Source organism: Haliotis rufescens, unplaced genomic scaffold (genome assembly GCF_023055435.1).
Source record: "Haliotis rufescens isolate VD_foot unplaced genomic scaffold, xgHalRufe1.0.p SCAF_5, whole genome shotgun sequence".
Taxonomy (NCBI): domain Eukaryota; kingdom Metazoa; phylum Mollusca; class Gastropoda; order Lepetellida; family Haliotidae; genus Haliotis; species Haliotis rufescens.
In genome coordinates this window covers 59592003-59609578 of record NW_025964223.1, presented here as the reverse complement: position 1 = coordinate 59609578, position 17576 = coordinate 59592003, and the positions used below count along the sequence as shown (strand labels likewise).

Below are 17576 nucleotides of genomic sequence, written 5' to 3'. Positions count from 1 at the left end.
TGTGAGAACTTTGGTACTGTGAGACTGATGTGAGAACTTTGGTACTGTGAGACTGATGTGAGAACTTTGGTACTGTGAGACTGATGTGAGAACTTTGGGACTGTGAGACTGATGTGAGAACTATGGGACTGTGAGACTGATGTGAGAACTATGGGACTGTGAGACTGATGTGAGAACTTTGGTACTGTGAGACTGATGTGAGAACTTTGGTACTGTGAGACTGATGTGAGAACTTTGGTACTGTGAGACTGATGTGAGAACTTTGGGACTGTGAGACTGATGTGAGAACTTTGGTACTGTGAGACTGATGTGAGAACTTTGGTACTGTGAGACTGATGTGAGAACTTTGGGACTGTGAGACTGATGTGAGAACTTTGGTACTGTGAGACTGATGTGAGAACTTTGGGACTGTGAGACTGATGTGAGAACTTTGGGACTGTGAGACTGGTGTGAGAACTATGGGACTGTGAGACTGATGTGAGAACTTTGGTACTGTGAGACTGATGTGAGAACTTTGGTACTGTGAGACTGATGTGAGAACTTTGGTACTGTGAGACTGATGTGAGAACTTTGGTACTGTGAGACTGATGTGAGAACTTTGGGACTGTGAGACTGATGTGAGAACTATGGGACTGTGAGACTGATGTGAGAACTATGGGACTGTGAGACTGATGTGAGAACTTTGGTACTGTGAGACTGATGTGAGAACTTTGGTACTGTGAGACTGATGTGAGAACTTTGGTACTGTGAGACTGATGTGAGAACTTTGGGACTGTGAGACTGATGTGAGAACTTTGGTACTGTGAGACTGATGTGAGAACTTTGGTACTGTGAGACTGATGTGAGAACTTTGGGACTGTGAGACTGATGTGAGAACTTTGGTACTGTGAGACTGATGTGAGAACTTTGGGACTGTGAGACTGATGTGAGAACTATAAGACTGTGAGATGGATGGGACAACTGTGGAACTGTAAGATTGATGTGAGAACTGTGAGACTGATGTGAGAACTCTGAGATTGATGTGGGCACTATGGGACTATGAATTAAAGAGAGAACTATTGGACTATGAATTGATGTGAGAGCCATGGCACTGTGAAATTGATGTGAAAACTATTGGAGAACTGTGAGAGGGAAAACGTGCCCCTGCAGCCTATCCTCCTTGTATCATATATGTTGTAGTGTATGTATATCCCGATCAATTGACGACTATTGATTGATGAGCACGCTGTCGCGACCCGTCAGATGTTATCACAACCCGTCGGATGTTATCACCTGCCCACGGTACCATCTCAGGTAGGTAAAATAGGCTTTAATACTTCTGCTTCCACAGAGACTAAAACTGTCCGTGAATGTTGGAACATTTTCTACTGCTGATTAATGAAGCCCACTGTTTGATGTAGCTTAGTGACTGCACCATACAGTTTCAGACTCCCTCAGCGATAAGCCTGTCACGACACCCAGTTTCATCACATTCATGACATGTCGGAGTGGTGTTTGGTGAGGAGAGGTGAGCACAGCCTTCAAATCTATGATTCAGTTACTTGTGAGAAATTGATGTTGCATTCGGCATTACATTGATTATCAAGTGGGTGATAATACTTTTCAGCAGCATGGATTTTCATGCAATTCTACTTTGAGTCAGGCCTAGCTGCTGCATGTTATTGTTTAAAATATCTAAGGTCCTGGGGTACCAACATTGGTAATGATTAGTCAGTGTGGAAGAACGGTATGTTCTGTCTACACAAAGGAGGGATTGGCAGAGAAGGCCTCATGGTTGGTTGATATTGTCCGTATACACTGTTTGTCATATACAAGGTATATTGATAAGTTCTGAGTCTCAAATAGAAAGAATGGCATAATGGTGAAATCTTTTGTTGCCGACATTACATGATAACAGAGGTATAACCATGGAAACAAATCGTTTCGCTGTGACAAGTCAGTAAAATATGGCGAGGTCTGTGAGTTTTTTTTTAAAATGGACGAACATTAGGTATGTGCAGTGATCAGATACTTACAAGTTATTTTTTAGACTTGGTGAACCCAGGTTTCATCCAATTCACAATTTCTTGCAAGAACCTTTCTGGATCAGGTTCAAACAGATAGATTATCCCGAGACATGTCCCTGGTGCGTTTTTGATTAGATGTCAGAAGCTTTGGAACACCACAAGCTGGGACTTTCTTCATTCTGTGGTATTGGAAGATACTCTCTGCTCAGTCATTTGCCGTGGGTCATCATCATGTCGGGAATTCTCTGGATCATTTTATGATGTTGACTCGTCTCCGTGGCTTCCCCTGTCATACTTAATGATACCCACCTCATTATGAAGGTATAGATAGGGGCATCCATCTCTAGTGTTGTACATGGATGGCTTCTGGTGTTAAGCCCTTTCTCCACAAGTGCTTGTCAGCCCAGCACCTTCTTCACCTTTGTCCATTTTCCACAGCCCCACAGACACCTGTTTATTTTACACTTTACTCAACTGACTCAAGTTTTTGTGAATATACCTCTATGTCCACAACAAAAGAATTCACTTTTACGCAATTCCTTCAATGAGGCTCAATTAACCCTTGTACGAGTGGATACAGTGTACTAGTGTTTTATACCTGCATCATATAGACTTAGACCCAGGGGTCCGGAAATTTAAAATCCCAATCGGACATTTGCATTTAGGCCAAGCCCCCTTCAAATAGCGTATTTTTGTACGACTTTTCACACACATTACAAGTTGTTACGTACAGTGTTCCCTCGTTATTGCGCTTCAGTTATAACGCGCGGTAAAGCATATGTAAGCTCCCAAAATTTACTAACATTTTTAATAAACTCATGACACAATGTTTTCCCCCATCTAAGTTAGACCTCAAACCATATTAGGGTTTCATTTTCCTGAATATTATTTTATCTTGAATCTTATATTTTTATGCACTGATCTCTTTGAGAATTAAAAATAACCTTATGTATTTTTAAAAAGACAGTGCTGATAACATTGGCTTTACTGACATAACCTACATTTAACCAAAAGCCAATGTTTATCAAAATATTCTTAAATATTGATTAATAATGAAAATAAAGTCAAAATTAATTGGTTTTCTTATAAAAATGTAGGTAAATTATCAAACATTTATTATTGTGCTATTGTAAATTGTCCTGCTATAACACCTGTGTATTGGCTACATGAATATTTCACAAGCCAATCACCACCAAAGGTCAGAATCGGAACAGGTTTTCATAGCTGTATTTGAAGATGATAATTATTCATATGACATTTTTTTATGAATGCGTACTGCAACCGAAAGTAGGTGTGTCACTATTGTCACAATGTTTGTACTTTGTGGGCGTGTAAGTTATTAGGCCGTGATTAATTTAGTACCGATTGATCGGCTGTGCAAAAACAACAGAGGGTGTGTTCTGTCATGTAATCAACTCGTTCCTAGTTATTCTTGCAGTCAGGTAATCAGAGGAATGGTACGACACCTACCCAGTGCATCTTGGGTATTACGGAACATGTTCCACTTGCCCTGCTTTCCCCCAGTGACTGCTGTGTTGTAAATGAAAGGCATCCATTCTTCCACGTTCCAAGCAGATTGACACGTGTCCTCCATATTGTCTACTTGGTACAGAGCAGTGCTGTCATTGTTACCAGTTTTGACTTGCCAAAACATTGAAACGGATAATATCAGACATTGTTTTTTTGTTTATTCATTATAAGCCCATCTGTGTGTGGTTGCCTTGTCTGTGGGTGTCACAACTTGGGGTTTGTAACGGCTCAAGGATTGCTGGGACCATGTCGGGATGTATAATACTCACTGACTTCGGGATTTTTTTTTAGTAAACTCACTCACTCACTCACTCACTCACTCACTCACTCACTCACTCACTCACTCACTCACTCACTCACAGAAACAGTAAGATAAAGATCATTTGTGTTGAACGTGCTCATCATGATACCAAAACTGATTATTGGTTTATGTCCTTAAGAAAACAATAGAGCATTTCATACAGGACACTGGAGCAAGGATGACTGGCCTTTATAAACTGCAAAAAAGTACAACTTTTAACTTTTTCTTTTTACACTGGTAAATGTTTTCAGTATTTTTCATAGCCATTAGTATTCGCCGATGTTCTTGTGTCAAGAGTATGATGCCCATTAAGAGTTGTGATTCTGAGAGCGAGAGACTAAATGGCTTGCGCTGACATTAAACATGTATTTGGATTTGTTGTGCTTGAGGAATACTCTTTTGAGATCAAGACTTATGTTAAGAAGATACCAATTGAATGGTCGAGGATGATGGCTCTATTGATTGCTGAGGACGTTTGTGTTGTCAGGAAGAAAATGTTTGGACGTAAAAAGGATTATCGAGAAAAGATCATTAAATGCATCATAAAATATGTATACTGTGACACACAAACAAAGTGAAATTCTTAACAAAGCAGGCAGCTTGATGTAAACATTCATGAATCTAGTGCATGTTGAGTCATGGCCACATATTGCTAGTTGATTCCTCCCTGCGTAAACATGCAGTTCCCATTTTCAGTGAAATTGGTGATCAGTTTCGACTCAGTGTTTAATAGGGACATCATGCCAGGGTCAGACTAAGAATACGTGGGAAATATGCCTGGCATACAGCGCAGTGTTAGAACAGTCGGTCTGAGCTGGATGGGGCTTATGACGAACTGCAGATTGAGTTGACGTTGGATATGGATTGTATTCCGCAGATGTTCTGAAACTGTGTTACACATTGTCTTATGCCACAATTACATCAGATCACCCTAATACTAAAGGACAAGTTTACATGAAAATGAACCTGTTTTTCTTGTACTTTCTCAATATGAAAAGTATTTTCCTAGTAGTTTCATATAACAAATGTTATATTTGGGAAAACACTTTCTTAGTAAAGTACAGATTCTAATACTTTTGGGGGTTGAGTCCGTTTCGGGATTCGAACCCACACTCCCATAGTGAGTGAGTGAGTGAGTGAGTGAGTATGGTTTTAAGCCGCTTTAAGCAATATTCCAGCAATATCACGGCGGGGGACACCAGAAATAGGCTTCACACATTTTACCCATGTCGGGAATCGAACCCGGGTCTTCGGCGTGACGAGCGAACGCTTTAACCACTAGGCTACCCGACCGCCCCACTCCAATAGTGAGGCACCTAATCACCAGCACACAATGTTAGTGATCTAACCCACTCAGCCACCGAGGCTTCCACAAAAAGTTCTAGAATTTGTACTTTACACAGAAAGTGTTATCCCAAATGTAACATTTGTTACATTTGACCACTTTCTAAATGGCATTGTCTATTTATAGTAGTTTAATAGCAAAAAAAAGGAAATTCTCAAAATGAACTTATTGATTTGTTGCATTAAATGAATCATATTTATCACATCTACAGTGAGATCTATTGGCCTAATACACCATAACACACCATGGCTGATGATGGTTACAGTCTGACATCTTTGCTTCCAGCAGATGAATACAGGTGTGGGTTTCTGGTGTCTCAGATGGTACACTGTTCTGTGCACCATTGTTCATAGGTTGGAAGAATGGCTGTACGATTAGTTATTTTTGTTTTCAAAACTCACCACACGCCAATGGATAATTTAAGGTACTGTAACACTTGTGCACAAATCCTGGGTCCCCTCAGCTGTAAGGCTGCAAGCCTCGAAGTTTAAATTTTTACCAAGTAGACATATGGCTACAAGTAGTTTTTTCCAGGTAGCCAGTGGTAAAATCAAGAAGTCAAGCCAATATTGTACGTAGCCCAATTCGTTTGAAATTATATTTTATCAAATAACTATTACATGTACAAGTCATTGCACTAGTCTTGGAATTGTATATTAGTGGAAACTTTACATGCTGTACTTGAGTTTTGTTATTTGTGACTCGAGCAATGGTGCAATTTATGTTACTAGATTATATAGGTATATCCTTGCTTATCCAATAAACTATCAACTAAAATAAAATGCTAATTGCATTAATATTTATGTATTTCGGTTCATTGTTGACTTTAGGAGGAATTATTTGTGAGTACAATTAGTAGCAGACATGTTTATTTTTGTGTCCACAAATGTGTAGCAATAGAAGTTAGTCGCCACAAGATATTTTTCAAGGTAGTCATTTGGCTACCTCTGAATTTTAGACAGTAGACAAATTGAAATTTAGGTCGCATTGGCGACCATTTTAGTTGTAACTTTGAGGCCTGAGGCTGCTTTGATGGAATTAAGGGTCCATTGTGTGAATCAATTATTATACCCCTGACTGGACTACTGTTAAAAGCGGCGTTAAACCCAACTCACTCACTACCAACTCACTCAAACTACTTCATAGATTCTTTTCCAATTGTTGGCATAGTTTCTATATTAATAGGGGAGGTGCAGTGCAAAGTTTGATTATGATAAGTGGATTTTCTGATTTTATGTTTGGAACTTAGTAACATGTTGGAGTCTCAGTCGGGGGTATTAGTGAGCCCTGCTCACTTTTTGCCTTTGTTTGGATAAGGGTCTCAGCAGGGGCCAAGGCATTAAAACTGATATTTTTATGGAAATGGTGGAAAGTAGACCTATGCCTGACATCTAGATTTAACTTTCAAAGACTCCCAACATCAAGTATAGAGTAATGCATATGTGTAAAAATATAAGTCAACAAATAAATAGCTGATGGTAAAATATGTTTGAAAAAAGTTTCTATAAAATCTAAAAGTTTTCATGGATATTGGAATATCTTAGTGCTAAAGTAATAAAAATGCTTCTTTCAGTCAGATGAAACTGATGAATAATTTCAAATCTCCATGAAAACTACAATGAACTTGGCCTAATTCAACTCTAGGATAGCGATTCACTATCCCAAGAAGAGTAGTGGCAACTGTTAACTGCAGCACCATTTCCATGTACCCATTGTGATGATAGCTAACAATTGTCATTACTATCAGAGGATCCCTCCTAATATCACAAAACAATACCCAAATAACTATATTCACACAGAGGGTAACAAAATTATTCTTAATGTGCAAAATTCCCAATTTTGCCATAAATTCCTTTTGAAAAACCTAAAAAATAAATCTCAAAATAGCATGAAAATCAATTGTGTGGCTGTATGTATAGAATTGTGTTCATGAGAGCTACCATTGATCGTGGATGGAAGACCAATCACAAATGAGGAGCTTACTGCACCCTACAGCACAAATCCATGTTCTCCGAATGTGAATATAAGAATATGTGATAAAAATAGAATCAGCTGTGTCTTGCAGTACCCTGTGCTGTCTCAGTTGTGGGCACCCGACCATGAACGCTGTAATGTAGGTACGAGATCCACATCGGTTTTGAAATAAATATCTACGACGATGTAAAATATCATTTGACCAGTATGTACATGATCCATTATTGGAGGTAATATGGGATGTTTTGACCGCTAGGCATTAGATCCTAATTGCAGGTTAACACCTGTATAATTACCTGTCGTTAACCTGAGCAGGTAAACCTGATCACTGCTTGTTGTCCTGTTTAGGCCAGCTGTTACACTCCGTTAAGTCCGACATGGAGTGTACTTTAATAAGCAAGCCAGGCTTGAGGCATGTCATTGTTTGACGGTCTTATGGTACGGCCACACACATGATTCGCTCCACTAGGCAACATTTTATTGAACTTGTATTTGAAAAGCAGTGTATTAGCTCACGGTTCTGTGTCATGGTAAACACGTGTGGATACGTGAAGTCTATGTTCAACACGTGAGGTGGTGTGGGACTTATTCGCGTCGACTGCTCTCGTCACAAGGTGAGTTTTAGCACAGATGGTTGATAACTGTCGTATCTCCCTACAGCATTGGAACTCCCTCAGTCACGACCATACAAGTTTCCCCTGTGTAACAACATGCAGTGATCAATACACTCACACACACTGTACATGTTCAGATGTTAATCTTGGGTGAATAACAACAAAATCAATGGGATTTCTCAACTACGTTATTTTTGTTTTACATTAAAACAATTAAGCAACAGGCTCACAGCTGTGTTTTGACTGAGATCGAGGCATGTGATTTCTATGCAATCTGTCCTGCAGCGTGGGAGAGCTGATCAGCTGTGAATATATGGAGAGGACACTATTGATTCAGTCCAATGTTGTACACAGTCTTGTAACATTTCTCAATAATCAAATCAGTTCATAAATCGGACAGATTTGGATTAACTGCCTTGAGGATAGATTAACCCAATTGCAGGTAATTCTGCAGCTTTTGGTGCAAGAACATGAAAACATAGTCACATGACTGATGGACAATATACCGAAATGTCCAGAACAATCAGAACGGCTGTCGTGTGTTGAATCACACATCAGGCATCGTTCTCTCTGTATTTTCCAAAGGCCACGCAGCATTTGTAAAGGAGTGTGGTGTGTATTAAAAATTTTGAAGAAAAAAACCATGAGTCATCCCAACTGTTATGGGAGCAACAATGGCTGGTAGTGAGGTCAATATGGAACTTTGCTGCTGATGCAAGGCCCTAATGAGAGCATTGATTACCTGTAATGGCAAGTGTATGTATGCCAAGGTGACTGGAGAGGCCTGTTTTGATGACTCAACATAATATGGACTCTTATAATCAGAAATATTTTGATCAGCTCGATCAGCTCTCTTGTTCATTCATGCAAATCGGGAAAAATAAGAGTGTGATCCATACTATTCATTTTAAGGAAAAGAATTGATTCTTCTAAATGGCAGATTACAGGAGGAGGCTTTGGATATAGACAAAACAAAATATACAAATTTGTGTCGAATGCTGTCCGAAATTTTTGTTTGACTTTAATTTGGTTTGCTTTTATCACAGACTTATATTAGGTAATATAAATTTCCAAATACATTCACTTTTGATCTTATAATTAGCAACTGTGAGAGAAATCTCCAGTCAAGTACAAATGGCTAAGTTAACTGTGGAATGTAATTATAGGTTTGCGGTGATTACAATTAAATTTTCTACCTTTGATGGGCTTCGTCAATCAGGTATCAGGACTGGTTGATGTTACATGATGTTCGACAAATTTTCACTTGTTAAGTGAATGTGATAAAAAATTCACTGGAACTCATTCAATTTTCATATTGTCATGACAATGTAGCTATAGATGTGGAAGAATCGGATGTTCTTTATCTTCTTTTGAGTAGGATATAGTTGATTGAATGCTGTACTTGACTGGTATAAGATGAAGTTGTATGTTGATTGCCATTGTCATTGTTTTGTTCACTCATCAAATTATCAGTGGTCCCAAAGAGTGAGTGAGTGAGTATGTATGGTTTAACGCCACTTTTAGCAATATTCCAGCAGCATCACGGCAGGGGACACCACAAATGGTCCCAAAGAAAGCCATGTAGAGTGCAGCAATGAATGTTGTGATAATGCTCGGTGGGAGATCCCTCGGGAGTAGGTAATGTGTCTGGCAGCAGAGGTGTTGCTTTTTTGTGCTACCGGCACTTCCATTCCAATAACCAGCTGATGACCAAAATAGTCCCGTCCGCTTCTGATGCCATACATAGGATCAACTGTCTGTTTATTAAATAGTTGTAAATCAACAGGGGAGTAATGAAAGAGAATATTACTGGAATTACTAATATTTATGATCTGCACATATCACAGATAGGCATTTTATAAATTTATGTAACAAGGATTTGATATAAGTTCAGGTGGAACTTTTACTACAAACATTTGTTCGGGTCATACAGGAACTTTCACACACATATGTTCTACCTTGTGAAACTGTCAGGTGTCTAAAAAAAGGTTATATTAAAAAAATGGGGCTTGGTTGTTTTGTTTTGGGTTTTGTAAATTTATGTAACCAGGATTTGATATAAGTTCAGGTGGAACTTTAACTACCAACATTTGTTTCTTTGGAGGTGTATATCACGTCAAGATTGGTTTTTATCACACTGACATTTGTTCGGGTCATACAGGAACTTTCACACACATATGTTCTACCTTGTGAAACTGTCAGGTGTTTAAAAGAAGGCTATATTAAAAAAATGGGGCTTGGTTGTTTTGTTTTGGGTTTTGTTATGTTGTTATTTTAGAGGAATGGGGAGGGGGAAGAGAGGTAGGATACAGGAATTTTAAACATAGAGCAAATCTTGCAATATATTTTTTTCTGGTTGGAACAAATGCTCTATGTGTAAAACTACATTTAACATTTCCGTTATCATTGGAACAACATAAACAATTCATTAAAAAATAATTTTTTTCTATAACTCTGTTACCATGGTAAAACATATTCTCCTTTTCTCAATTTCTGTGAAGTTTTCAGGAGACTTCATCCCGACAGCCATAGTATTCACTGTCAACGGCGTTCTTGTTTAATTTATTTGATATAATAAATACAGTCATCTCATGGAATTTTTGTGCAGCAGTATTCTGATTTTGGTTGCGTTTAGGGCTCTGCATTCCATCCCTTTCTGTCATAATTACATGTTATCACATTTTTCTTTATCATTAATTAACTATCGGGAACACACCCAAACATTCGTTCCAGTCAACTGGAACTTGTCACTACAGTTTCGGAACATTTTCAATTTTATGTGTTTCATTCTGATATTTTTTCCAGGTCAGAACTAGATTTGGGTGAACAAAAATATGCTAACATATTTAAATGATTTTTAATAACGCGTCATGGACCGTGGAAGCAATGTTTCATGGGGCAGTAATATTAGCAATGATCATCGCTGCATTTTGAGTTGAATGTTTTATTTGGGGTTCATTTTGTTTTATGGATGCGCATCTAATACATTCGTCCAATCAAAATTGAAAATCAGGTTCTCAAAGTTTCAAAGCTTGTATGTTCTTGAATGATGCAAGATGTAAATAGACTCGATGTTAAGTTTGTACAAGGATATCCCAGTCTGGACCAAACTTATTATCTTTGTAGGTTTCATGGTCAATATATGATTCATGTGCAAGGATTTGCTGCCTGGTGGCTGCCTTTGGATACTTTTTCAATCTTCATATTTTATCAAGATTCTGCTTATCAGTAATATGTCTTCAGGTAGGGGAAGTCATTGGTCAGCAATATGAGAAAAAATGTCGAAATTAAATTTGTTTAGGTAAGAGAGGCTTCTCTGGTAATACCTTCCAGCACTCTATTTTTGGTAAAATATGGCTGTTTTTCTGCATTATTCATGTTGTACGTCATGTACATGTGAATAGCACTGTCAGATAGTGAACAAATTCTTTATCATATCCCCATGATTGTGATCCTAATCTTATATCCCAGCTAATATTATCCCAGGCCACCATCACACAGGGTGGCCTTGAATCTCTGGCCATTGAAAGTCTTTGTGAACACGTTTATGACTGTTGGTCAATTCATGACAGGATGATTAACAGTGAATGTGTTTCAAACAAAAGATGTGTTCGTGCATTAAAGTCAAGCCATCATTGTATGATTATTATTATTGATTGCATGAAAAGGATCAGCTATTGATAGTGCATGTTTTATAGGAATCTCTATTCTTTAAAGCAGTGGTGAAAATCAAATAACACAGCTGCTATTCCAGGTCAGTTGTGTCTGGTGCAAGTCATGTGCTATAGCCAGCGTAAGCTACCCAAATCTACCCCCTTCAGAGTATACCCGGGGTAGATTTTGGGGTCTTCCCAGAATCTACCCCCCTTTCCCAGAATGAATCCCTAGGGGGTATAATGTTGGAGTTCCCAGAATGTACCCCGGTGTAGATAAAAATAAATTGTTATCGAATCCAAAAATTCAAAATGTTGTTTTATGCATGCAAAGAAGAAATAAATATTGTTTAAACTAATAAAAAATATCTTACAAATCACATTGACTTTAACTCATTGTAGTCATCATCAATTTGTAAGTTCGAAAGTTGGTTGAGAATTGTGTGAGGAAATGTCTTACACTTAATAAGCTTTAATATATGCTTTGTGAATAGACCTAACTACTTTTGATTGCATATAAAATCATTCTGAAACCAATTTTAAGTATGCACTTATATCGGTAAGTACCTTTGTTTGGGGAGGCATGTATCACAGTATCAAGAATATATTCTGACTATAGAAGACATCACATCATTAACAGCATCTCATTATTTGTCAGTTTACATTCTTATTCTTCTCAATATAGTCAGATGGGTGTAATAAATACTGTTCGGAAAAACTGGTGCTCCCACCTTTGTCTTCTCAATTTAATTAACCGGATATGAATGTTTTAAAACTAATTAGATGTGTACTGAATAGGCATTTATGTAAACCATGACCAGGATCTAGAACGTATACAAAAGCAAGTCTAGCCAGCTCTAGCTAGCTCTATTTATCATAGGGGATACATAGGGAACTCCAAGAGTTGCACATAGGGTTGTATACCCTACTGTCAGATCACTACAGCACATGTTGAATATAGGGTTGTATACCCTACTGTCAGATCACTGCAGCACATGTTGAATATAGGGTTGTATACCCTACTGTCAGATCACTTCAGCACATGTTGAATATGGGTTGTATACCCTACTGTCAGATCACTTCAGCACATGTTGAATATGGGTTGTATACCCTACTGTCAGATCACTTCAGCACATGTTGAATATAGGGTTGTATACCCTACTGTCAGATCACTGCAGCACATGTTGAATATGGGTTGTATACCCTACTGTCAGATCACTGCAGCACATGTTGAATAAAGGGTTGTATATCCTACTGTCAGATCACTTCAGCACATGTTGAATATGGGTTGTATACCCTACTGTCAGATCACTGCAGCACATGTTGAATAAAGGGTTGTATATCCTACTGTCAGATCACTGCAGCACATGTTGAATATGGGTTGTATACCCTACTGTCAGATCACTGCAGCACATGTTGAATATAGGGTTGTATATCCTACTGTCAGATCACTTCAGCACATGTTGAATATGGGTTGTATACCCTACTGTCAGATCACTGCAGCACATGTTGAATAAAGGGTTGTATACCCTACTGTCAGATCACTACAGCACATGTTGAATATAGGGTTGTATACCCTACTGTCAGATCACTGCAGCACATGTTGAATATGGGTTAGATACCCTACTGTCAGATCACTGCAGCACATGTTGAATATAGGGTTATATACCCTTCTGTCAGATCACTGCAGCACATGTTGAATATAGGGTTGTATACCCTACTGTCAGATCACTACAGCATATGTTGAATATGGGTTATATACCCTACTGTCAGATCACTTCCGCACATGTTGAATATGGGTTGTATACCCTACTGTCAGATCACTGCAGCACATGTTGAATATAGGGTTATATACTCTACTGTCAGATCACTTCAGCATATGTTGAATATAGGGTTGTATACCCTACTGTCAGATCACTACAGCACATGTTGAATATGGGTTGTATACCCATATTGTCAGATCACTACAGCACATCTTGAATATGGGTTATATACTCTGACAGACAGATCTCATGATTATGTCACTTTAATGTTGTGTATAGGGTTATTATAAAGACCCAGACAGACACATCTTGTTGGTGTTGTGAGGCAATATAGATGCTCTTTGCGTGCTGCTTGATGGATGTTGGTGTCCTAGGGCAAAGATGATCTTTGCATGTCATCAGTTGTAACCAAGAGGGCAACAGGTGGTTGCACTTGCTTCTGAGAGTGAAGAAGACAAGAAGCAGTGACAGGTATGGAAAACACACAGCTGATTGTGTGTCATCGTGTAAGGTATGATGTTCATACTCTCAACCACTGGTTTGCTGATTCAGGCCCGATACCATTGCAGGCCAAACTGAAAATCACAAAGGATGAGAATTATTGGTCAACCAATCTGTTGCGTTAGACACAGCTCCTACAGTTCAGTGTGTTGGTCAGTGGCACGTTGACCAGGCTCTAGTTGGTCATATGTCGGACATGTTGGACATCCGGACGTTTGACGATGGCTCCTTGACCTGTCTCATTTAAAGCCATTTAATCTTGTCGGTGGAGATGATGACGGCGAGAAGCATGTTCCTCCTTCTGGCTAGAGGCTATGTCTACTCTGTGATTGGAGCGAGCCACTTGGCCATGTGAAGAAGGAGTTGAGGGAGATTTTCCCAGTCTGCTTGGTAAACTGCTGGACTAGCTGGTGCTTGCCTGTCCTCTGAGGAGGTTATAGCTGTATTTAGCAATACATGTGCGTGCAGATAGTCAGGGATCCTGCTGTAGTGCTTTTTGATCTTGAAAAACTTTCTTTAGCTCTTTTAAAACTGCAGTCCTTGAAATGTGATTGGTGTTAAGCCTTGTGATCATGCATTCTTCAGTTGGATGAAAATATTCATTTAAATCTCATTTCAAATGTTTAACATTTTCTTTTGTGAATATTAAGTTCAATATAAATACATGGATTGTCACTTTATGCCTTTGTTTTAAGGAGTGACATAATTGTTTTGGTTATTATTTGTTAAGGAATGTAGTTTAGTTGAGATCCGTTTCACTGTCTATAACAGCCATTTATGACATTTTCTTAATAGTTCATCACTACAAAATACTTTATTTTCTCTCTATTTGACACAATATTAGTAAGAGTATTTCTCCAGCAACTAATGCTTGATGTAAGAGGCAACTAACGGGATCGGGTGGTCCGGCTCGCTGACTTAATTGATGCATGTCATCGTTTCCCAATTGCATGGACCGATGCTCATAATGTCAATCACTGGATTGTCCAGTCCAGACTTGATTATTAACATATGGCTGGAATATTGCTGAGTGTGGCATTAAACAACAAAACCGTGAAAATATGTTGCTTACTTCGTAATGTGGCTCATCAGCTCCTCAGGCACATTCTGCTGAAGCTTATAGTCTGAGGATTGAAGCATGTAAACAGTGAGGACTGAAGCATGTAGACAGTGTGGACTGAAGCATGTAGACAGAGAGGACTGAAGCTTATAGACTGATGATTGAAGCATGTAGACAGTGAGGACTGAAGCATGTAGACAGTGAGGACTGAAGCATGTAGACAGAGGACTGAAGCTTATAGACTGAGGATTGAAGCATGTAGACAGTGAGGACTGAAGCATGTAGACAGAGAGGACTGAAGCTTATAGACTGAGGATTGAAGCATGTAGACAGTGAGGACTGAAGCATGTAGACAGTGAGGACTGAAGCATGTAGACAGGGAGGGCTGAAGCATGTAGACAGTGAGGACTGAAGCTTATAGACTGAGGATTGAAGCATGTAGACAGTGAGGACTGAAGCATGTAGACAGTGAGGACTGAAGCATGTAGACAGAGAGGACTAAAGCATTTAGACAGTGAGGACTGAAGCATGTAGACAGAGAGGACTAAAGCATGTAGACAGTGAGGACTGAAGCATGTAGACAGTGAGGACTGAAGCTCATAGACTGAGGATTGAAGCTTGTAGACAGTGAGGACTGAAGCATTTAGACAGTGAGGACTGAAGCATGTAGTCAGTAAAAAACAGTATGTACACATCTGCATTATTGCTGTATTGTACGTTGTTTAAGATAGAGGATATCAAGAGTTAAAGAATATTCTCTCAACCAGGGGTATTGGAAGCTATCGAAACTACTAAAATAGTAGTACTATTCCCTACAAAGATCATTAGACTACAGTATATTGACTGTACTGAACTGGTACATTGGGGAGAGTATTTTAGGCCTTCAATGTCTACTGATCCAGATATATATGGGAGGCAGATAGTAGATATACAGCCTCCAAATTGAGTTCTGCAAGAAAATATGAAATCAACAATGTAGAAAGAATTTTTTTAGTTTCCTTCGATCTCTAATGACACACGGGATTCCCTTTCTGGATATTGCAATGGAACGTGGAGTCTTCTTCCTGTCCCGCTGAGCACGCTCAGTGTGTACGGAAATACAGGAAGTTCAGAAGGAGTGCAACTTTCTAATTATCAATAGTTGAAGGTAATTCTGCACACCAAGTTCCTAAACAAACAATAAAAAAAACAGTTAAATATCAACTTCAGCCTTAAAGTGTTTTGAAAAGTCTAAGAAGCTTTCCCAGAAGCATCATGGGAAGGCCGAAGATGAAAGTCTCTCGGGACTAAACAGCAAGACTTGTCTTGATCTGATTCACTAGAGGACTCTAACACCAGATGGTAGAGTGGAATGAGGGGTGAAATTACCGTCATCCATTTGACTCCATATCTCCCTCCAGATGGACCTCCCCATCAGGCTTCTGTAATTGTTCTACAATCTCCCATAAGTCTTTTGCCTGTAATAGTGTCTACTAGACAATGCTTAGTCTCTGAAAATATTAAATTTTAAAAGAAACAAATGATGTGTTTCAATTGGAATTGAGCCCCAGTGACCTGTGAAAAATTATTTAGGGCTATAACATTACAGTAAATTACATTACAGGCGGAAGGGAAAATAATATGGTTCAGGGACTGTGGTGTCTACTACTGACTTGGTATACCGTATTCGACGTAATGAGTGCCCTGCTCTAATAAGCACCCACGGCGATATTTGCTAATATATTGGCTAGTGAACAATCTCAATTAGCACCCCTTTCAATTGATTAATGTACACAAGACTTATTTATTTGTGTAATTATATACGCACTCGTATGTTATATGCACCCTTAATTATGGGCAATTAAATCCTGGAAAAATATATCTGTCGTATTTAAACATTTCAGGCTGTCAGCATAAACCACAAACTTTACGATCTTTCAACTCAAAATAATATTCTAATAAGAGCCCCCTATTTCTAATTTTGAGAGCGCCCTGGGCGCTTATTACGTTGAATACGGTATGTGGGTATCATCAAGGACATTTCAGTTTAAATGCCATTTTGCATGTACTTTGCTCAAGGTATTATTAAAGAGGAAACAATAATTACAATGATAATTACTGTTTTAAAAAATTAGAATTTATAAAATGTATATTTCAAAATAAAAAATGCAAATGACAGAACTTTGTGAAATAGAAATGCCTGAAGTTAAAATCAAATTTTCACTACACTACTAAAATATCTCCGGGATTGAACATGCAGCACAGTTACCCTATTGAAAACCAGTGATGCTAATTAAACCTGTATTACGCAGTATTGTGTTTTTTGTAATGAAATATTGAGAATGCTGGTCAAATTACAGCTTTATAAATTTTAATTGTGAAGTATGTGATCTTGAACAATATCAAGCATGGCTGTTCTCTTAGAATTGCAATTGTAAAAGAGTATTATGCAGAGATGTTCAAATACCAAAATGTCCTCCTTGCCCAAAGGCAAATAAACTTAAATATTCTATTTGCCCAGCTTTCAACTTGCCCTTCTAGATCAGAGAAAAGAAGTAAACTTTTATTCAACAACAAAACTTCATTATCTGAAGTAACACCTAATGGACAATGTGCAGAATAGAAAAAATATTAGTCAGGTACTGCATCTGCAGTTGACAAACACACGATGCATCTTCTCAGTTTCAAAGTTAATACCACTGATTTTCATTACTAAATTACATTTTCCCACTTGCCTGGCACTATATTTTCACAGGTCAGGCAAGTCTTGCATACTAATTGAACACCCCTGTATAATTAAGTACTTATAACTGCTAAATATTGAGAAATCATCATCAAACTATTCACTGT

General features: G+C 38.4%; 1 protein-coding gene across 3 annotated transcripts in view; it reads left to right on the top strand.

The window, feature by feature from the left end:
- The first annotated feature begins 1175 nt into the window (after positions 1-1175).
- Positions 1176-17576, top strand: part of LOC124140335 (potassium voltage-gated channel subfamily KQT member 1-like) — a 152698-nt gene continuing 136297 nt past the window's right edge. The window contains exon 1 of one of the 3 annotated variants that reach the window (XM_046507866.2): positions 1176-1293. The gene's annotated coding sequence lies outside the window, so the exon portion shown is untranslated. Of the gene's footprint in view, positions 1294-1327; positions 1508-7571; positions 7771-17576 lie in introns of those variants that run through there. The other 2 variants (XM_046507867.2, XM_046507868.2) reach the window with 2 other exon arrangements.